Genomic DNA, 22,515 nt, shown 5'->3' with positions numbered 1-22,515 from the left:
ACCTTGCATATTTATTATTTACTTTGGCCTATTCTGATTAATCCCAGCTCTAAATTCTTATAGAGGTATTGTTCATTCCACATAATTTAGTTTGGGTGTCTATTATTTTGTATTTTTCATTAACTTGTAGGGGCACTGAGTCTTAATACATCCATAAGATAGTAAACTATTTGGAGGCTTGGATCACATCTTAAATTTTTATATTATAGGATGGGTGGTGACTGGGTAGACAGGAATTCTGCCTCATTTCATAAAAAGGGAATTCAAGGAGTCCTATTAAAATATATATTGTATGCCTTAAACTTATGAGTAAGAAAAAAAAAAAAATGATGGCGTGATGCCTGAATCCTCACTGCTAATGTGAGACAAATTTTTGAGCTGGTAAAGGTTTCTGCTAAGGTGACCCACCTACTTTGTGGGATGCCTGGGAGTCATAATCTGCTGTCACCCTTTTACACTGAAAGAGCAGACTGGTATGAAGGTAATAAACAAGGTTGAGAAGGTGCATTTTTCCTATAGGTAAGAAACTGGATTAGCCCCAGAGAGTTAAAAAAAAAAAAAAGACACATTGTATGAACATAGATGAAGGGGAGAGGGAGATACAGGCTCCCAGTGCTGGAATGAATATGTCAGGGGAATAAAGGCACAAGATAAGGAATATAGTCAATGCTATTGTAACAGCAATGTAATGGAAAAGATGGTAGCTTCACTTGGGATGAACATACTGTAAAATCGCTAAGTTGTACACCTGAAACTAATGTAACATTGTGTCAACTATACTCAAATAAAAAAAACTATATATATAGTGTAATGAAAAACAAAATAAAAATAATTGAAGGAACTGAACATAAAGGCAGGATATTATTCTCCTAGGGCTATGATAACAAAGTGGGTGGCTTAGAACAACAGAAATTTATGCTTCACCGTTCTGGAGGCCAAAGTCTGAAGTCAAGATGTCAGCAAGCCCATGCTCCCTCTAAGTATAAAATTCTTCCATACCCCTTCCTAGTTCCTGGTGGCAGCTATCAGTTCTTGGCATTCCTTGGCTTACAGCTGCATCACTCCAATCTCCGCCTCTGTTGTACATGGCATACTCCCTATGTATCTGTGCCTCCACTTGGTCTTCCCTCTTTTTATAAAAGCACTAATCATATTGGATTATGGGCCCACTCCACTTTAGTATGACTTCACCTTAACTATACCTGCAGCCACACAATTTCCAAAAAAGGTCACCTTCTGGGGTACTGAAGCTTAGAGCTTTAACATAATTTTGGAGGACACAAATCAACCCATAGGAGGCAATAAAAACTGAGGTGCAAATTAACTCTGTATTTAGTGGATAAAATATATGCTGAGAATTTCAGCCTGGATGCAAGAAATAGGCACAGATTTACCTCTAAAAATAATGAGGATACATGATCAACCACTGGAGTCAGAGTTTGTAAGATTTATGCCAACAAATTATAAAGGAAAACACAGAAATTGTGCATGGGTCCCAAGGGAAATTTATCCTAAGAGAGCTGATGAAATAGAATTGTGGGTGATTTAGAAAACACTATTATCAATAAAACTGTACATCATATACATGATTTTTTAAATAAGAGCTTAATTAGATTTGCTTTTTCAAATTTTTACAGTTCAGTAAAATTAATCATGGGCAGGATGGGAGTAATAATTTGGGGAAATATGACAGCATCAATGTATGCAGTTTTTTATGCTATACTTTAATCAAGGAACACATATTCTTTGATTCTAGAATATCTATCATAAATTAGAATATCAAATTCAATGGATGTATATCAGGTCAAAAAATATTATGGTAAGTGTTAAAACTTTTCTTAATTTTAACCTTGGAGTTCTTGAGTATTTGATCTGAAATACTTCTTTTGTTACATTATTTTTAGAAGATATTATATATTGTATGTGAATTCTAGGAATTTCCTCTGTAATCTAAATTTGCATATCCAACTTCTTACTTGAAAATACCACGGAGAGGTATCACCAAAATCTAATGTTGAATATGTCCCTAAGGTAACTATGTCATCTGCCGATATTCTTATTTCCCGCAGTACAGATAATTTATTGTTTTGTTCTCCCATACGTTTCCAGAACTTTTCTTGACCTGCTCCATATGAGATGAGGAACAAGAGGGCGCTATCCAATAAACTATATTTGCCAGGCTCCCATACTAATTAGACTTAGTTTAGATAGATTTCTATTTTTTCCTGACTTCAGCTTTCTATTACCATCTTAGCTATCAGTTATATATTTTTCCTATTAAATGTCATATAGTATTTTCCCCTTCTAGCTGCTTTGAATATTACCATTTGATCTTTAATTATCAACAATTTGATTATAATACACTTAGGTATGTTTCTCCTTCTATTTATCCCATTTCAATTCACTGGCAATATCTTCCAAATGATATGGGAAATTATCAGCCATTATTTTTTCAAATATTGTTTCTATCCCAACTCTCTGCCTTCTCCTGCTGGGACCTTTTTTTGATAAATTTCCACACGTACTTTATGCTTAATTTTACTTTGTTATGTTTGCCTTCTTTGTTTTTTGTTTCAGTTTACATATCATTTCTAATAGTGTATTTCTGACTTCAATATATATAGCCTATCCTATGCTCTGCTTTTAATCACATCCATGAGATCCACTTGATTCTTCTTTTTTTTTTTTAAGATTTTATTTATTTGAGGGGCGCCTGGGTGGCTCAGTCATTAAACGTTTGCCTTCGGCTCAGATCATGATCCCAGGGTCCTGGGATCGAGCCCCACATTGGGCTCCCTGCTCCGTGGGAAGCCTGCTTCTCCCCCTCCTACTCCCCCTGCTTGTGTTCCCTCTCTTGCTGTGTCTCTCTGTCAAATAAATAAATAAAATCTTTAAAAAAAAAAAAGATTTTATTTATTTGAGAGAGGGAGTGCATGAGAGAGTATGGACAGTGGTGGGGGGGAGAGGGGTGGCTGAGAGGAGCAGAGGGAGAGGGAGAAGCAGACTCGACTCCGGGCTCAATCCCAGGACCCAGGGTTCATGACCTGAGCCAAACGCAGATGCTTAACCGACTGAGCCACCCAGGAGCCCCTACTTGGTTCTTCTTTGTATAAATATATAAACATTCTATCAATACTCTCCAACCATGCATTCACATTTTCTTTTTTTCTCTTTTCTATAACATATAAATCAAGAATATGTTGAAGGTCTTACTAATTGCAATATTTGTATCATCTCTGGGGCTATTTTTATAATAGACTATTGTAATTTTTTTTTTTAAGATTTTATTTATTTTTTTGAGAGCGAGCGAGCGAGAGAGAGAGCACAAGCCAAGGGGAAAGGCAGAGGGAGAAACAGACTCCCCGCTGAATAGGGAGCCCAATGTGGGACTCAATCCCAGGACCCTGGGATCATGACCAGAGCCGAAGGCAGACGCTTAACCAACTGAGTGACTGAGCCACTCAGGCGCCCCTAGACTATTGTATTTCTTTATTGCTTGTCTTGTTGCTGGTTACTCATATGATTAGTAATTTTATATATCACATATTGGAGGTAATACACAGTAAAGATCTAGATTATCTTGCTTTCTAAGTTCTCCTAAGCATATATTTTTACTCCTAGAGCATATATCTTAATTCTAGGATTTGGTCCTTACTTCTAGAGCAGGGCCTTTCTGGATTCTTAACTCAAAGTTCTGGGCGCTTACCATGGTATCTCTAACTGGGTTGGCCTGATAGTTTTATAGAATTAGGTATCTACTCAAATCTCCCCTGACTCCCTGTGGTTGCTCTCTGCTAGACATTCTGGAGTTTTACTCCTTGGATGCATAGCTAAACAGTGAGCCAAAGACACAAATAATTTTAGGTATGTTATTGTGGCTCCTTTTCTGCCATGCCTTTCTCTTTATTTTTTTTAATTTTTAAAATTTTATTATGTTATGTTAGTCACCATACAATATATCATTAGTTTTTGATGTGGTGATCCACGATCCATTGTTTTCGTATAACACCCAGTGCCCCATGCAGTACGTGCCCTCCTTAATACCCATCACCGGGCTAACCAATCCCCCTTCCCCCCTCCCCTCTAAAACGCGGTTTGTTTCTCAGAGTCCATAGTCTCTCATGGATCATCTCTCCCTCCAATTTCCACCCCCTTCATTTTTCCCTTCCTTCTCCTAATGTCCTCCATGCTATTCCTTATGTTCCACAAATAAGTGAAACCATATGATAATTGACTTTCTCTGCTTGACTTATTTCACTTAGCATAATCTCCTCCAGTCCCATCCATGTGGATGTAAAAGTTGGGTATTCATCCTTTCTGATGGCTGAGTAATATTCCATTGTGTATATGGACCGCATCTTCTTTATCCATTCATCTGTTGAAGGGCATCTCGGCTCTTTCCACAGTTTGGCTATTGCGGACATTGCTGCTATGAACATTGGGGTGCATATGGCCCTTCTTTTCACTAAGTCTGTGACTTTTGGGTAAATACCCAGGAGTGCCAATTGCTGGGTCATAGGGTAGCTCTATTTTTAATTTTTTGAGGAACCTCCACACTGTTTACCAAAGTAGCTGTACCAACTTGCATTCCCACCAACAGTGTAAGAGGGTTCCCCTTTCTCCACAACCTCTCCAACATTTGTTGTTTCTTTCCCTGTCCATTTTGGCCATTCTAACTGGTATAAGGTGGTGTCTCAATGTGGGTTTGATTTGAATTTCCCTGATGGCTAAGAGAAGAAAAGGTATATAGATTGGGATAGAAGAAATAAACTTTGTTTACAGGTGACGTGGTTATCTATGGAGAAAATCTGAAAGAATCAACAAAAAGTTCCTGAAACTAATAAATGATTACAGCAAAGTTGCAGGATACAAGTTTAATATATAAAAGTCAATCCATATCTTCTGCTTAATATTGCTATGAACCTAAAATGCTCTAAAAAATAAACTCCATTTAAAGAAATATGTTATTAGTGGAGTAGCAATGTATTTTTCTTGAATCTCCTAACAAAACAGACATAATAATGAATGCATTAAAGCATTAAATATGTAAATAAATAAAATAGAACATTTAAAGCATTTTAAACCAAAGTAGTCAAGTGTTATTCTTACAAACCACAAAATTCCATTGAGCTGTGCCAAACTACCAACACCCATGTATATCTGTGTGAGAGGAAGTAGAAGGCAATGATTTCTGATAGCCCTGATGCTGGTAAATTGCCAAGAACAATTCATTCAGAAAGCAAGAGAAGACTCTGGAATAGAAGTCAGGCGTAACTATCTGAGGAAAGCATCAGTAGAGGAGGCTTTCTGTTTCCATTCTAAGGATGAGTTTAGGGGACTTCAGGAATGTTAGACAGTGCTGAGGTTGTCTGGTTGTCGTGAAAGCTTGAAACCACCCAACTGAAGAAGTTTCCTTCAAGGACAAAATCAATGCTAAAGAGAAAGTGTTGGGAATAGAATACAAATTAAGCAGGAGAAAGATACTATGGGGAAAAAAGAAAAAAGTTGGGGCCAGCAGTGTGGAAGAGAGAGAAAGAAAGGAAATATTCTGCTAATAGTAAAAAAAAGAAAAGAAAGGAGACAGTTCTCACAGCACCTGAACTGGCTATTTGATGCTTTACGGTAGAGAAAAGCCTGCCGCCATGAGACTATGAAAGTTACCTTGGCATAGTCCCATATTTGGAAGATAATTTTTAAAATTCAAAAAACTCATTTCATATAAACAATTCATAACACAATAGCATTATGGTTGAATTCCATACCAATTCACCCCAGGTTGAAAAGAAATATATGAGCAGAATAAACATCTTTCAGACAATGAAGACATAACAAAAGAATATGATCTACCAAAAAAGATTTAAAAATTGAAGCTTAGTATTTCAAAATAAGCCAAATAAAATTAAAATATGAAAGAAAGCATAAGAGCTAGAAAAAATGAGAAAAGTAAATTATGAAAATAAGAGAGCTTGAAAATAGACTTGAGTTCCAAAATGATTCAGGAATAAATTTAAAATAATTTTAGAAATAAAAACAAAACTAAATAGACAATGAAAATGAAGAGATACCACACATGATACAGTAAAAGACATAGTGAAAAATAGAATAGTAAATTTTAAAATCAAGCAGAAATTAACAGAGACATAAAATGAGGAAGTAATAGAAAAAGGTAGAGAAATTACATACACACACACACACACACAAAATTCAAGTGAAAAGCAAGAGCAAAGAATACATATTAAAAACTGTAATTTAGGGGCGCCTCGGTGGCTCAGTTGTTAAGCATCTGCCTTCAGCTCAGGTCATGATCCCAGCTTCCTGGGATCGAGCCTCGAATCCGGCTCCCTGCTCACTGCTCGGCGGGAAGCCTGCTTCTCCCTCTCCCACTACCCCTGCTTGTGTTCCTGCTCTTGCTATCTCTCTCTCTCTCTGTGTCAAATTAAAAAAAAAAAAAATCTTAAAAAACTAAAAATTAAAAATAATAAAAATTGGGCGCCTGGGTGGCTCAGTTGGTTAAGCGACTGCCTTTGGCTCAGGTCATGATCCTGGAGTCCCGGGATCGAGTCCCACATCCGGCTTCCTGCTCAGCAGGGAGTCTGCTTCTCCCTCTGACCCTCCTCACTCTCATGCTCTCTCTCATTCTCTCTCTCGCAAATAAATAAAATCTTTAAAAAAATTAAAATAAAAAAAAATAAAATTAAAACTGTAATTTAACATAACTTTCCTGAAATAAAGAATTATATCTTCATATTGAAAAGGAATATCATTTCTCAGAGAAAAGGTTTTTTTTTTTTTAAGACTTTATTTACTTATTTGAGAAAGAGAGCACAAGACAGTGAGAGAGAGCACGAGCAGAGGGGAAGGACAGAGGGAGAAGCAGACTCCCCACTGAACTGGGAGCCTGAGCTCAAGACCAGAGCCTAAGGCAGACGCTTAACCGACTAAGCCACCCAGGTGGCCCCTCTCAGAGAAAAGTTTTACAAGCAGCCCAAATCAATACATACTACGGTAAAATTATTTGATTTAAGCTCCAAATGCTTTCACAAGTGACTTGCTTTAAACAACTTTAACGATAATCCAAGTACTACTTAAATTATTTGAAAAATAAACATAGGGGAAAAAAACCCTCTAAATTCTTGTTATAAGGTGAATGTAATATTGATTATAAAATCTGATAAAAAATGCTCCAAAAAAGAAATCTACAAACCAACGATGCATGTGAATATTAATAAAAATCTTTGACTTGTAAATTTAATATTATTGCAATAATGAAGTGGATCTTTTTTTCTTGAGATAAAAAATTATAAGGTCTATATGAAAGGACAAATAAGAATAGAGAAAATATAAAAACCATGAAAAGGATATTCTAATCCTTTCTGTATGAGGTGTATTTTATGAGCTCTATATGCAAGAGAATAAATATTAGAAAAATGAATGAACTAAGATAGAAAACCTGGAAATAGACATATTTGCAAATAAAAATTTAGTATATTACAAACATAGCATTAGAAATCAGTGAGAAAAACATTCTTTATAATTAGTAGTGTTGGAACAGTGTCATAGCCACACAAAGAAAAGACAAAATTATCTCCACGATGAATATGTCAGTATTAGGAGAAAATAATGCACCTATAAACTTGAAAGTAGGGAAGTAGTCTTAATTGTGACTCACAAAATATAATTAATAAAGGATAAAATTAATAATTTTAGTTATGTTACTTGTCCAAAAAATATGACAAACATTATAATCAATACAGAACAAATGACAAAACAGTGAAACACATTTGCAAGGAAAAATGCTTAAGGGCCATCAGATTTACTCATTAATAGGATTTTAAGATAGGGTAATTTGGAATATGGACCAAGTCAGATATTCAGATATATTCCAAAGATAGAAACAAATGCAAGTTGTCTCAGCAGCATGCATATACTAAAATAATAATGACAAAGAGAAGATTAGCACAGACCCTGTGAAACACTAACATGTAAATTCATGAGACATCCCATATTTTTCTATATACTTTAAAATGGCAAAAATGGTAATTTTATGTTATGTATATTGTATCATAATAAATAAACTGAAAGATACAAAAGAATGAAAAAGATTTTAATTAAAATAATGTAGAAGGTAAAAAAAAAGTGCAGGACATCTTAAACATTTTCATAATCTTAAATTTCATAAAAATCCTGGTATTGGTATCATTCTGAGTTTGTATTGATGCTTAAAAAATGAGAAAATCCTAGCTGGTTAGATCAATCTGACTAAGAACAAGAAGAATGAAAACTAGACATAATGGACATAATGTACCTCTTGATGTGATACAATAGGAAGCTATAACTCCCCCTGTGAAGTATTATTATAAAAAAAAGATAGGACAAATCTGATCAGCCTTCTAAACGTAACCACTTTTTACAGGAAATAAAAAGGTACGCAGACGACCTTAACTGATACAAAGGGAGACAATGAGCAAAATTCAGAATGTGCAGAGTTATATAGGATCAATACCTTGGTTTCTTTATCAAATAAATTATAAGGAAAAAATGGATGGGGAGCTTATAAATCAAAAGCAATTTAAATTATATCAATAAAATGCATTGAATATATTTTGTTTCTTGATTCAAACTGTAAGTTAAAAATACTATGAAATATTGAAAGAAATGTGAATACTGTGCTTTTCATATTAAAGATTTGTACTTAATTACTTTAGAAAAGATAAAAATATTGGAATTATGATTTTTAAAGTGTCTTTTATAGATACATATTGAAGGATCTTTGGATGCAGTAAAGTGCTATCTAGGATTTATCTGAAAAAAAAAAAAAAACTAAGGTGGGGTGTGGATGGAGAATAAGTATAGACTTAGAGAAAAATATACTGACTATTTTGAAACTGGATTATTAGATCCATAGAGGTTCATTATGTTACTTTTTCCTTTTATATATTTACACTTTTCCAAAATTTTTTAAGTAGTACCCACATTAAAATCACAGACAAAATAATAATGGTTGAGGAAAATTCATCACGTCAAGTTATTTAAAAGCTGTGAGAAGAAACAATAAAAAGGAATCTAAGCTTATACATGCTTTATCTTTTAAAAAATCTATTTATATTGTTTCAACTCATTGATCAATATACTCATACTTTTTTTATTTTAAAATATATATGACTAGACATACAGAAAATTGTTAACCAAAAAATGTTGGTCAAATCCTTTTGTGAGAAAGTAAGCATTTCTTGGCTTAATTTATTTATTTTTAACATCAACTAATCTTAAGGATTAGGCATTAAATGCCAGTTAGTTTTTAAAGTACATTTGCTATTTACACTCCACTAGGGAGAAATGTGACCTCATTCCATGTTCTGAATAACACAACAGTGCCCTAGTGATTAGTGCATCAGGTCAGATGGGAGAAAAACACATAGCTCTGCACTTTTAACAACCTGCTCAGTCTTAAACTGGTTAACAAGGGATTTAAAGGCAAATCATTAAAAAATAAAAAGTCAATTGATTAAGCATGGTAGGTAATAAAACAAATTCTATATTTATGTTACTGGCATAGGAGTAACAGTCTCCTGACAATGTATATCTTTTACACTCTATTCAGATATAATAAACATCTAAAAGTTTAATTTCAGGGCGCCTGGGTGGCTCAGTCGTTAAGCATCTGCCTTCAGCTCAGGTCATGATCCCAGGGTCCTGGGATCGAGTTCCACATCGGGCTCCCTGCTCAGCGGGAAGCCTGCTTCTCCCTCTCCCCCTGTTTGTGTTCCCTCTCTCGCTGTCTCTGTCTCATTCAAATAAATAAATAAAATCTTAAAAAAAAATTTTTTTTTAAAGTTTAATTTCATTTTAAACTTACAGTTTTGTGTATTGGGGGGGCTACTGTCATTTTAACTACCACCAGTGTCAAGCTTTGAAATGCTCCCATCACCACAGAAAGCTCCCTTACACCCCTCTGTAGTCAATTCTCATCCCCACCTTGCTTCTAAACAACCACTGATCTTCCAGAAAGCAAACTGTGATTTTGCCTTTTCTAGAATTTCATATAAATTTCATACAAAGCCATAAAATATGTAGTATTTAGTGAGTGGCTTCTTTCACATGCCACCTGACTCTGCAAGACTGGAACACTTTGCTGCATCATTCCAGAGTGTCTTCTTGATATAGTAGAGATAGCACTGAAAAAATAGGGTGAAGGCCTTAATCCTATCTCTGCCACTCCAATCTGCGAACTAAAATAAACATTTTAAGTTCTCTTGTCCAGCAACAGTAGGATGATCTGTCCTCCTCAAGGCTACTGTGTGGAGCTAACTAGAGAGAATGGATAAAGTGCTTTCTAAAGTGCAACACATAACACAGATCAATTCAGAAGAAAAAGCTATCAGAAATAAGATATATGATAGTTTTAAAAATATTTTATTAAACATGAATAAATGTATATTAAAATATAAATTTTAAATCTACTTTTTCACTGCGGAAATGGGAATAAGATGGAGGAAGACTGAATACATTTTATGAAATTGGAATAAAATAGGAAAAAAAAAAACACCTAAAACTAGAATTATAAAAAGGAACAATGTTCTATCAAAGTCTAACAAAGCTCATCTTAAAAAAAAAATCAAATAGCAAGCTTTAGAAATACACTTCATTCTTTTAATTTTCATCACCATCAAGAATTTATTCTACATAGGACATATCTGACAAAGTTATAGTTCTAAAACAGAGCGTATAATCCTTGTCTTCAAGTTTCCTCTACTTTCCCTATCGACATGGAAAAAAGGCAAATAAAATGGCTTTTAAATAAAATTTAAGGACAAGGAAAGAACACTCTTCCAGCAAAATAAGATCGCAAAGATTATGTGAAGGTTCACATTTTTAACTTAGTTTTATTTGTTTTACCTGATGTCAAGGTATCTACTGTCCCTACATCTATATCACTGTGATGGATCTCCTTTCCTGATCCAACTCTGAATCTTGAAGTTTTCCTCTGCTTTTGTTTGCCCTAGGGAAAAGGTCCCAACATAACTGCAGTGTTACAGGCTTGAAAATTTCTAACACAAAGAGGAAACTGAGGAAAACTTATAATTTACAAGGAGGTATAAAAGACCAGGACACTTGGGAAAGGGTAAACGATGAGTTATATGAGAAGATAGCTCTGGGTAGGTTGAATTTTGCTAGTTAAAAGAAAATGCAATTGGAATGCCTGAAAGATCTAGTCTGTGTGGAAATTTTAGAAAGGCTAAAGACAGAACACATGACTTTTTGCCTTTTTTGTCTTTGTCAGTTAGATAAATTATACAGATCTGAAGTAAAGTGCTAACTGGAAGTTTTTCAAGCATCTATAGGCTCTTATCCAGTAAAGAAAAGGGAGACTCTTCAATCCATGACTATAAAATATCAGATCTCAATCAGATGTGTGAAGTATCTTCATTAATGATGGTTGCAGGATTAAAAAGTTGATCCATTCAATTAATCTGGCTAATTAAAAAATAAGATTAATTTCCCCTCGTTTTGGTCACTCTATTTAGGAAAAAAGAAAAAATACATGAAAGTTAAATTTCAAATTACTGTTTAGTACAGTGAGTATAGAAGTATGTAGCATACTGAACAACAGTTTTATTAGTAATGATGAAGGAAGAGTAATCATTTAAGGAGGGGACACTGGAAAATTTCAGGCAGAAGAAATTAATTTAGTAGTAGGAGATCACAGAATCAAACCCAAATTTTCTGATTCTATATGAGTATGCTACTTGTTATAAAAATTATAGTCCCTAAAATAATGGATATTTATTTGCTCAACAGTATTTATTGCCTGCCTGTGATATGCTAAATTCTGTTCTAGCCAATGAAGATAAAGTAGTAAGGGAAGCAAAGCAGTGAACAAAAATAAAGTCCCTCCTTTTGTGGAGCTTGTATACTAAAGTGAGGTTGTAAGACAGAAAATATGGTATATTGTCATATAATACTATGAAAAAATTAAGAAGGGTAAGCAGATAAGACAGGAAAGAGAATTATAATTTTAATCAGGATGTCTAAGGTACATCTTTCCGGGGAGGTAACATTTAAGGATTAATCTAAATGAGATTTTTCAGGTAGAGGAATCTGGGATTACAAAGACTCCAAGGTGGGAATATGTGAAGCATGAGATATGACTGGTAAAGATGTCAGTGTAGCTGGAGTAGAATGAGCCAGAGAAAGTAATAAGATTTATTGAGGTCTATACATTTTATCCATTTACAATACAGAAATTTTTGAAGACGTTCTTATTGTTTGAAGAGTGCTATTACAGATTAGTACATAGGAAGTGCTATATAGCACTACTCAGTAAATAGCACTTGCTTCAAAAGTAAAAAGTTTTTTCTACTTTCATAGTAAAAGCCTAATAAACCTGTATAAGTTAGTGCTTATCACACTAGGCATTACATATTGTATAATTATTTACAGAATGCAATAGATTCTGGCTTATTATACCCAATGTATATAACAGAATCTAAAAAATATTACTGTCATTTTAAGTCTACAGTGGACTCTTGAACAACGTAGGTTTGAACAGTGCCAGTCCACTTACACAGATTTTTTTAAATATATAATTTAATATATAAATACAGTACAGTATTGTAAATGTATTTCCTCCTCCTTATGATTTTATTAATAACATTTCCTTTCTTCTAGCTCACTTTATTGTAGGGATACAGTACATAATACATATATGCAAATTTTCTTTTTTTTTTAAATTTTTTATTCTTATGTCATATATGCAAATTTTCAACTGCACAAGAGGTCAGCATCTCTAAACCCTGCATTGTTCAAGGGTCAACTATATAATGAAAGATACAGTGATGATTAATGAATGATTAAATGAATGACTGTATCAGTTAGCTATTCTTGCATAACAAGCCACTCTAAAATTTATTGGCATAAGCCAATAAGCTAATGACAGATTGAAAAGAAAATGTTAAAAAACACAAATGACCAAAACTCACTCCAGAAGAAATAGAGTGCAATTAGTCCTATATCTATTATAAATTGTATTCATAGCTAAAACTTTCCAAAAAGGAAAATTAATGATTCAGATGACTTTATTTATGAATTCTATAAAATATTAATGGAAGAAATACTAATGCTTAAAAACAAAACAAAACCAAAAAAAGTCCAGAAAATAGAAGAGGGCATACCTCCTAACTCTTTTAATGAGGACAGCATTGCAGTGATACCAAAACAGACAATGATACTGTAAGAAAAGAAGATTACAGACCAAAATTCCTCATGAACATGGATGAAAAATCCTTTATAAATATTGGCAAACTAAGTCCATCATATGTAAGTAGAATGATGTATCATGAGCAAGTGAGATCTATCCTGGGAATGTGAGGATATTTCCAGATGAGATTAGCATTTAAATCAGTAGTCTGAGTAAAGCAGATTGACCCCCTGATGTAGGTGGGCATCATTCAATCCATTGAGGGACTACATAGAACAAAAAGGTGCAGGGAGGGAAAACTTACTTTTTATGATGAAATGCTGAGCTAGAATGTAGGTTTTCTGCCCTGTGAGTGGGAATTACAGCATTAGCCCCCCCTGATTCTCAGGCTTTCAGACTCATACTGAACTGTACAACCAGCTTTCCTGGGTCTCCAGTTTACAGATAGCTGTGGGACTTCTCAGCTCCATACTTGTGTTAGCCAACCAGCCAATTCCTTATGGTAAATTAATCTGTATCTAATTACTATCTATCTCTATATCTCTATTTCCTAACTGGTTCTGTTTTTCTGATGAAGCCTGACTACTACATTAATTTATTTATATCAATATTTTAAAAGAGGAAAAAAAATCTATTTAACAGATGCCTGGAAAACATTTGAAAAATTCAATATCCACTTATGACAAAACTTCTTCAAATCTATGAATAGAAGACAAATTTTTAACATTACAAAAGATATCTGTTAATAACTAGAGTTAACATCATACCTTGTTGTTAAAGACCAAATAGTTTCACTCTATGATTAGGACCAAAACAAGAATTTCTACTCATACCATTCCTATTCTACAACATGCATACCAATGCAATAAGACAAGGAAAAGAAATACAAGGCATATGGATTGGAAGGTAAGAAATAAAACTGTCTTAGAGGTCATGATTGTCTACATAGAAAATATCAAAGGATATATTAAAATAAATGAGTTTAACTGGTTACAGAAAAAAAAAAACAGCCAGCATACTAAAATCAATTGTCTTTAAACATACCAGCATAAACAATTAATAATTAATTTTAAAAAGATATCATTTACAATACTAAAAACATAATAAATCTCAAAATAATGGGCATAATTTGTATAATAAAAATTCCACATTGTTGATAAATATCAAAGAAGATCTAAGTAAATGGAGAGATAGCTCATGTTCATTAATTGGAAGACTTAAATTATCAAGATGTAAATTCATCTCAAATTGATCTACAGATTGAACACAATCCCAGAGAAAATCCTATAAACCTACTTTTAATCAACAAACTGATTCTAAACTTTATATGGAAAAGAAAGAAATAAAAAAATTGCCAAAACTATTTTGAAAAATGAAAACAAATTTGGATGACTCACACTACCGGATTTTAAGATTTTCTATAAAGCTATAGTAATCACATAGCATGGTATTAGTAAAATGATAGTCACATATCAATAGAACAGAATGAAATGTACAGAAATAGACCTGTATAGATATAAGGAAATCATTTTGACAAAGTTGGCACTGCTATTCAATAGGGAAATACCTTATAGAGAAAAAATTATACATCCTTGTACAAGGAAAATAATGTAAATCTAAAAGTAAAAACTAAAATTGAAAACTTCTATCTAGAACAAAACAGGAGAAAACCTCTGATATTGAAATAGAAAATCATTTTTTTAAATAGAACATATTTAAACCTCTGCTTTTTGTAAAAGGGCATTTTAAAACAAAAAGCAAGCAATAGTCTCAGAGAGAAATATTTGCAAAACACATTTAACAAAGTACTGGTAACCAGAATATACAAAGAAATCTGAAAAATTACTAATAAGGAAAGAATTAATATAATAAGAATGGTAAAATATATGAAAAGATAATTCACTATAGAAGAGATTTGGATTAAAATAAGCACATGTAAAGATGCTCACTATCATCAGTCATTAGACAAATACAAATTAAAACCACAGTGAGATACCACCACATATCTAATCAAATGCCAAAAAAAAAAAAAAAAATGAAACAAGTAATGAAATACCTGACAAAAACAAGTGCTGGCTATTGGGCAAAGCAATCAGAACTCTAAAAAAAATCATATACTAGATGCAAAAGAAATTAAGATATAGGTCTATACAAATGCCTGGAAACAAATGTTATGGTCCTTTTACTCATAATCACCAGAACATGGAAATAACCTAAAAAGTCATCAAAAGCTTAATGGACAAACAAATCATTCTATATCCATACAACACTCAGCATAAAAAAGGAATGTGCTATTATTCATACTATGATATCAATGAGTCCCAAAAGGAATATGCTAAGTCAACTTAGGAACAGACTCAAAAGGCCAAACTATGGGGACAGAAACGACATCAACATTTACAAGGGGCTACAGTAGTGGTGATGGTGGGTTGTTTGATTATAGATGGATGATAGAAACACTCTATATTCTTTGGGTTGATAGAAATAGTACATATCATCATTGTGGTGGTGGTTATATGATTATATAAGTTGGTCAAAATGCATTTACCTGCACACCTAAAAGAGGTGAGGTTTGTTTTTTGCCATTATACCTAAATAAACCTGAAAAATTACATAATTGCTTTAAGACAATAATAATTAATTATTGCTCCTATTCCTACATATTATCTGGATGTACTGTCTGAGGTTACTGGATTAGATTGATATTAGCTGGACTATCTAACATGTTTGAGGTCAGCATGGTGGAGCAGGCAGGGCTGACTGATCTGATGAACTTGCTTAGGATGACTCTTGATGTATTTTCTCTCTTGCAGAAGTATGTCTCACATGACATTCTCAGAGTTTCCAGAGAGAGTGGAAATGTCTTGAATCTTGAGGTTTAGAGTTGGATCTGGTATACCATCAGTCCTGCTCCATTTTAGGGCCCACAAGTAAATTTTAAGGTTGAGTACAAATTCAAGAAGTAGTGATACCCTCTACCTCTATTAAAAACTGAATAGTGAATAAATATGTCAGCAACCTAAGTTCCATCACTTGAACTTTTAATGTTTCCTGTAATTTTCTTCATTTAAGAATATCTTTAAAAACCCAACAATCTTGACAAGCTATAATTAAATGCTACATAATAAACCCTAGAACGTGGGTTATCTAGTAAATTTAGTGAGAATCAATAACTAATTTGTGCAATTTAGTCCAAATTAAAAGCTTTTACTTGCATTTCTGGGAAATTCAAGACAAATAAGGCTTTTGTACAAAATGCATTAGCTTATGGATAAATTGGCTTAGTAGAGATCTTTTAAAGGGAAGAAGAGTGAAAAATCATACAATATAATAACTGATTTTTTAATGTATTTTTTATAGATTTTATTTATTTACTTGAGGGGGGGCACATGTGCACAGGGTGAGGGGAGTATAGGCATGCACATGAGCAGGGGAGGGGCAGAGGGAGAAGCAGACTCCATGATGAGCAGGGAGCCTGCCGCAGGGCTCGATCCCAGCACCCTGGGATCATGACCTGAGCCAAAGGCAGATGCTTAACCAACTGAGCCACACAGGTGCTCCAATAACCGAATTTTAATAAAAGTAAACTCTTTTATGAAAGACAGTGAACCCAGAGTATATAGACTAGCATTTATATTAAGTAAAAAAAAAATTATTAAAACTCATTATATAGTCTGCCACAAATAATTTGGGTGAGTGTGTAAAATTCCTAAAATAATTACTGTTTAATTAGATAACATGTATGAGACAGAATAAAATCACATGCTTCTATAGTGCGTCCCACAGGCAAAACATACTCTAAATAACTTACATAATTATGTAATTTTAACCTTTATAATATTGCTGTGGAATGCACAATTCCTGTTTTACATATAAGGAAATGGAGGCTCAGAGAAGTTAAATAACACCGTAAGGTAACAACTGCTATGAAACAGTCAGGATTTGACCTCAAAGCAATCTGTGCCAGATTAAAAACTTAGTTTATCAAAGTCTGAGACAGAGGTTTATTTGCAATTATTGTCTCAGGGAGCAAAATTTTGCGGTGTTGGGAGATGAGGCGCTAAGGCATTATGAAACTGAAGAAGAGGAAAGACAGTAGAGTGAATTACTGGGTTAGTACCTTTATAGGTGGCTCATGTTGACAAGGCAATACCGTCAGATCTGTCTTCCCATGGGACAAAGAAGAATGATGAGGGAGCAGAAGGCTGGCTGAAGACAAAGCATAAGCTGACACCCTGCAACCACCCCCTACCCCCTACTCTTGGGTGGGACATGAGTGACATTCTTCCAGGAATCTCCCAACTGTCTTAATGTTAATGCCTTGCTAGAGGGGAAAACAATCTTAACTTGACAATGCAAGGCCTCTGGTATCTTGTAGGTATCTTGTAGGTATCTTGTAGGTCAGGCCTCTTTAGCATATCAAAGTCCTTTGAAACCTCCCTTTTCCTTACTTCCCCCAACTCCCGAGTATATAATCACTACTCCTTAAGACCCCAGCAGCTCTTTCTGCCCCATGGGTCCTGTCTCCGTGTTTTAATAAACCACCATTTTGCAACAAAGACATCTCAAGAATTCTTTCTTGGTAGTCGGCTCCGGGCCTCACCCCACCGAACCTCACCTATATTCCAAAACCACATCAAGAAGACATTTTATGCACTGCATCCCTGTCCTCATTGGTCAAGGATGGTTCCAAAGGTGTTAATGCCCCCTGAAGTTTGGGTGGCTCACAAATGAGTCCCAGTAATTTCCCAAAGACCTCACAAATTGCAGAGGTACAAGAAATAGGCCCTAGAGAAGACAAAGTAAGATTGCATTTAAGCAAAACTAAAGTCTTTGCTCACCTAATTGACTTTACAGTGATTAAAGTAGACAGTAGGGCCTAGAAGTGGGGCCTAGGCAGAAACAAGTGTCTATGTTGTCTTTAAATTTAGAATATAAAAAGATGATCTAAAATGATAGCTATCCTGCCACTATATTTCCACAAGATTCATTTTAAAAAAAAAGCCATGATAAAAAATGTGTTGAATGCATAAATCATACTGACTATTAAATGTAAGTAAAGGTACATAGTTATTTTCTCACAGTCTTTTCTGAATCTCTTATTCAATATGCATATGATTAGGAGCTAAAATTAATCATGAAATATATTACCTACTTTATGAGAACTATAAATCAAAGGGAAGTGACTCTTTCTTATCAGAAAGAAATGAAAAAAAGCATGTATTACCTTCAGGCTAAGTGTTTCCACTCCAGAAATATAGTAGGCCATATCTTATCTCCAGTTAGAGATAAGAAGTATTTTAATATCCAAAGTCTTATTGTTGTTTATTAGTTTCCAAAATGCAAATTGATAAAGGTCATCATTAAATAAAAGAAAATTGACTTCTTCCTCTTCTTTATAGAAGGAAGACCTTTGGTGGACAAGGTATAGAGACTACTGAGACACACATACAGGGTAACTCCCTCGCTCAGTATACAGAGATGTATTTGATGTAGTAGAAATATACTCTATCAAAGAAATGAAGCCAGACTTCATGTCCTTAGATGTTTTGAGGAACAGACCTGAATAGACGGTTTACAATCTTCTTTAATAACTCAAGCTGGTTCCACAGTGCCTTCAACCACAAGGGACATAAAAATTTCCCTGGGTGTAAACAGTCTGCTTTAGAGAAAGCAGGATTCTTTTAACTGTAGTTTAGTTTACTTTCAAGCCAATCTAGTGAATCTTAGGAGAATGAGAATACAATATCATGCTTTTTTCCTAGTTAAAATGATTCTATAGAAGGTTAGTATCCATGTTCAAAAATGGTATCTTTCTGCTTGATTAATATTGCCTGGAAAATAACTGATTGAAGAAGTTGAAAAATATCAAAAAGATAGTCAAACTATTCAGGAAAAATACTTTTGTTTTAAAAAGGACAACTAACAATACAAGAGGATGGCTTCATTAAACACATCAATAACATGCTAAAGGCCCAGCTGTGGTCCTTGTACTGTGTGCCAAAAGGCATTCAGAGGTAACAAATGACATTATGTTTTTAATATTAGTGTAATCTGGATTTAGTACTAGCTACATTGATTTGAGAAAGCATTCAGCATAACGTTCCACATACCTTTTACTTCTCCCCAATTATCTTTCTATATTGTTCTTTCAAAAAGGATATATTCTGGGTGAATATTAGATTCCAACAATAAAATACTCTGCATTTTTTCAAATTTACAATTAAAAAACTTATAAAAAAAAAAAAAAAAAAAAAAAGAAGGCCTAAGAAGTTTGCTGTTTTGTCTTCAAATTAAGCTTCAGTTAGAACCATTGCTCCAAGTGTATGTCATTAACAATAAATGGAATTGATAATAAGGCCCTGTTGTGTAATGAGGCTCCTGCTTAGGGTTTATTAGCTTTTCAATAGTTTTGTTTTCTATTTAGATGCAATTTTGAAATTTTCTGCTTTAAATAGCACAACTTAAGCAATACATAGGGAGTTTAAATTTTTGAATGCAAAGTACATATCTTTACATAATAAAAGAATTCATGGAATGCCATAATTTTATGCTGCTTAAAAAGTTTGAAAAGATATAATATTTTTAAAATATTTTAATGGAAAACTCTTATCCTTTAAAAAGTAGAGAGAATAGTATAATATACTCCTATGTAGTTATCATCCAGGATCAAAAAGACCAATTTATGGTCAATCTTTTTAAATTGATACTCCACCAACTTCTATATTATATTGAAACAAAACCCATAAATCATATTATCTGTAAATATTATAGTCCATAATATAATTTAAATGTCATCCCTTTCAAGGCTTTTTAAAATCCTAACAGAATTCATAGAATTTTTCAGAAATTTAGGACATATGCATATATATATGGCAAATATTTATACAAATATATGTATATAGGGCATATATATAATTTAATGAATAGGAGAGGGTCCAAGATGGCGATGCAGAAAGATCATGAACTCACCTCTTCCACAAACACACCGAATGGACGCCTACATATAGAGCAATTCCTACTTAAGAAGAACTGAGGACTTACTGAATAGCATCTGCACCCCAAAGGGTAGAGGAACCTCATGGAAACAGCAAGAGATGAAGACAGGGTAACCACAGGAACCCCAGTTCCGGAGAGTGTGAACTGCAGTGGGGAGAAATAGTACTGAGTGACTAGGAGCAGATTTGTCTGCCTTGGGGCATATAAAAAAAAAAAAAAAAAAAACTAGCTGCGGTTTAAAAGGGCAACTAGAATTTAAAGGGACCAGCCCTTGAGTGTCTGTAGGAGTCCTTCAGAATGCTTTCCATGGTCAGAGGGGCTGGTGAACCCCATTGTTTATGTTCCCCCTAGGTCACCTAGGATAATTTCTTGTATATAGTAAAATATTAAAATATTTTTAAATACAACAATTTCAAAATCATAAACAAGAGTATCGTTTAATATATTACTAATGTAACATATCAAACTACCTACATAATAAAAGAAAATTGTATTTGGCTGATTAACAGTATTCACAAATGTAAGTTACTTTGACAAAGAAGAGGAGAGATAACATATTGATATAACAACTTCTGCTCAAGATGTCAGATTAAAGCCACATCACAAGACTTTCTTCTTAATTCTAACATACAAATACCACATAAATATATTGGACATGGACATACAATTTGAGGTTTAGGCACCTATTTTAGGAATGAACTTAAGGCAGTAAGACCAGTTCTTGATGAAGCACTAAAACAGATTTTGTTTGCTTGTTTGTTTACATGTCAGAGAGCCTGACAAAAGAGAAACCCTGACATATGCTGTCCATCACAAATAGGAACAAAACTTTGCCCCTGCTGGCAGAGACACAGAGTGGGCACAGCCAAAAGTAAGTTAGCAGTCCCAAATCTTGACTGGAAAAAAAAGAAAAAAAAAACAACATTAATTTTTTTTTAAGTAATATGGATGTTAGAAAACCAGGCATTATGCACAAAGAAGTACTGGGTCCCAAATAAAATTAACCTGTTAAACTCAAACTGAGAAACTAATATAAAACTGGTCTTTAAACCAGTCCACATGACCCTGGCTAAAACAAAATAAAAATATTCTACAAGGACAACTGCTTAACCTAAGACACAGGTATAACAGATTTTCAAAGAAGAAAACGCCTACCGATTTGACATCCACAGGAAAAATCTGCAAAACACATGAGAATCCACTACTATGAGACAACACACACAAGAGAATAGCTAAAAATTTAAAGATGATGAGGACTTTATGATTTAAACTTCTAAAGAAAAAGAAATAGAATCTATAAAATAACAAGGGGAGTTTAAAGGAAATGCCAAGAATAAAACAGAAACAGTAAACTTGGAAAATGTGGTCTTTAAAGAAAACACTAGATAGACTAGAAGGATGACCAGGCTGATGTACCACATTGGAAGATAAAGTTACAAAAAATAAATTAGAACATGTCATGGGGGGAAAACGGTGGGTGATAATTTAGAAAATTAGTTTTAAAAAATTAGTTTTATGGAGACTTGAGGCCATCACTTCCACTCTGATGGAGTTACTGGGCCTCCTACAATAAAGAATGAGAAAATAGGTGCTTGCTTCAGCAGCACATATACTAAAATTGGAACGATACAGGGAAGATTAGCATGGCTCCCGTGCAAGGATGACACACAAACTCGTGAGGCATTCTGTATTAAACAAAAAGAATGAGAAAATAGGACAAAATACATGAAACATGTGTTTTCAAACACAGGATTTCCCAATTGGAAAATAGCAGCACAGGACTGTGATTCCTAAGAGAAGGAAGATAACTGGAGTCTTAAAATCAGCCCAGCTTCCCTAAGGAGGCACCTTCCATATTGTGATGCAGGAAGAGCTAATGGAAACAGACAATAGCAGCCTGTCCGTGTTCAGTCAGACACATACATAAAAGGGGCTGGAATTTGAGGGCAAAGTACAAGATAGGAGCTAGTTAAACACAAGAGTCCATAAATTTTCATAAAGCTTTCTTTGAATCTGTTGTTAAACATAAAGCATGGGATGCCTAGAATGAAACTCCTAGGAGCTAGGAAGAGAACCAGTACTGGGTTGGATGGGTAGAGGGTGGTACTGAATAATTCCTAAATAATCACATGTTGGGATAAGAGATGTTTAAATTCTGATCATCCAGAATGCAAAGAAATAAATACCTGGGGCATTCAAGGGAGACCTCTAAAGGTTTACAAATTAATTTGCAAATAAATAAACTACTGGTCAAAACAAACTTCAACAGTCTTTAAAGGATAAAAAAGAAAAAGAAAAAAGAAAACTCTAAAATAAAA

General features: G+C 34.0%; 2 non-coding genes and 1 pseudogene across 2 annotated transcripts; all 3 read left to right on the top strand.

Annotated features, from left to right (window-relative positions):
- The first annotated feature begins 292 nt into the window (after window positions 1–292).
- LOC123325475 lies at window positions 293–445 on the top strand. Its single transcript, XR_006540459.1, has one exon. It is a non-coding gene; the product is annotated as a U12 minor spliceosomal RNA (small nuclear RNA).
- Window positions 446–7,913: 7,468 nt separating this feature from the next.
- Window positions 7,914–8,010, top strand: LOC123325403 (annotated as a pseudogene).
- A 13,775-nt stretch (window positions 8,011–21,785) lies between these two features.
- Window positions 21,786–21,892, top strand: LOC123325351. The gene has a single exon (XR_006540370.1). It is a non-coding gene; the product is annotated as a U6 spliceosomal RNA (small nuclear RNA).
- Window positions 21,893–22,515: the final 623 nt, after the last annotated feature.

Source organism: Neomonachus schauinslandi, chromosome 7 (genome assembly GCF_002201575.2).
Source record: "Neomonachus schauinslandi chromosome 7, ASM220157v2, whole genome shotgun sequence".
Classification (NCBI taxonomy): Eukaryota; Metazoa; Chordata; class Mammalia; order Carnivora; family Phocidae; genus Neomonachus; species Neomonachus schauinslandi.
Note: the sequence above shows the minus strand (reverse complement) of the source record. Positions and strands in the feature narration are given on the sequence as shown.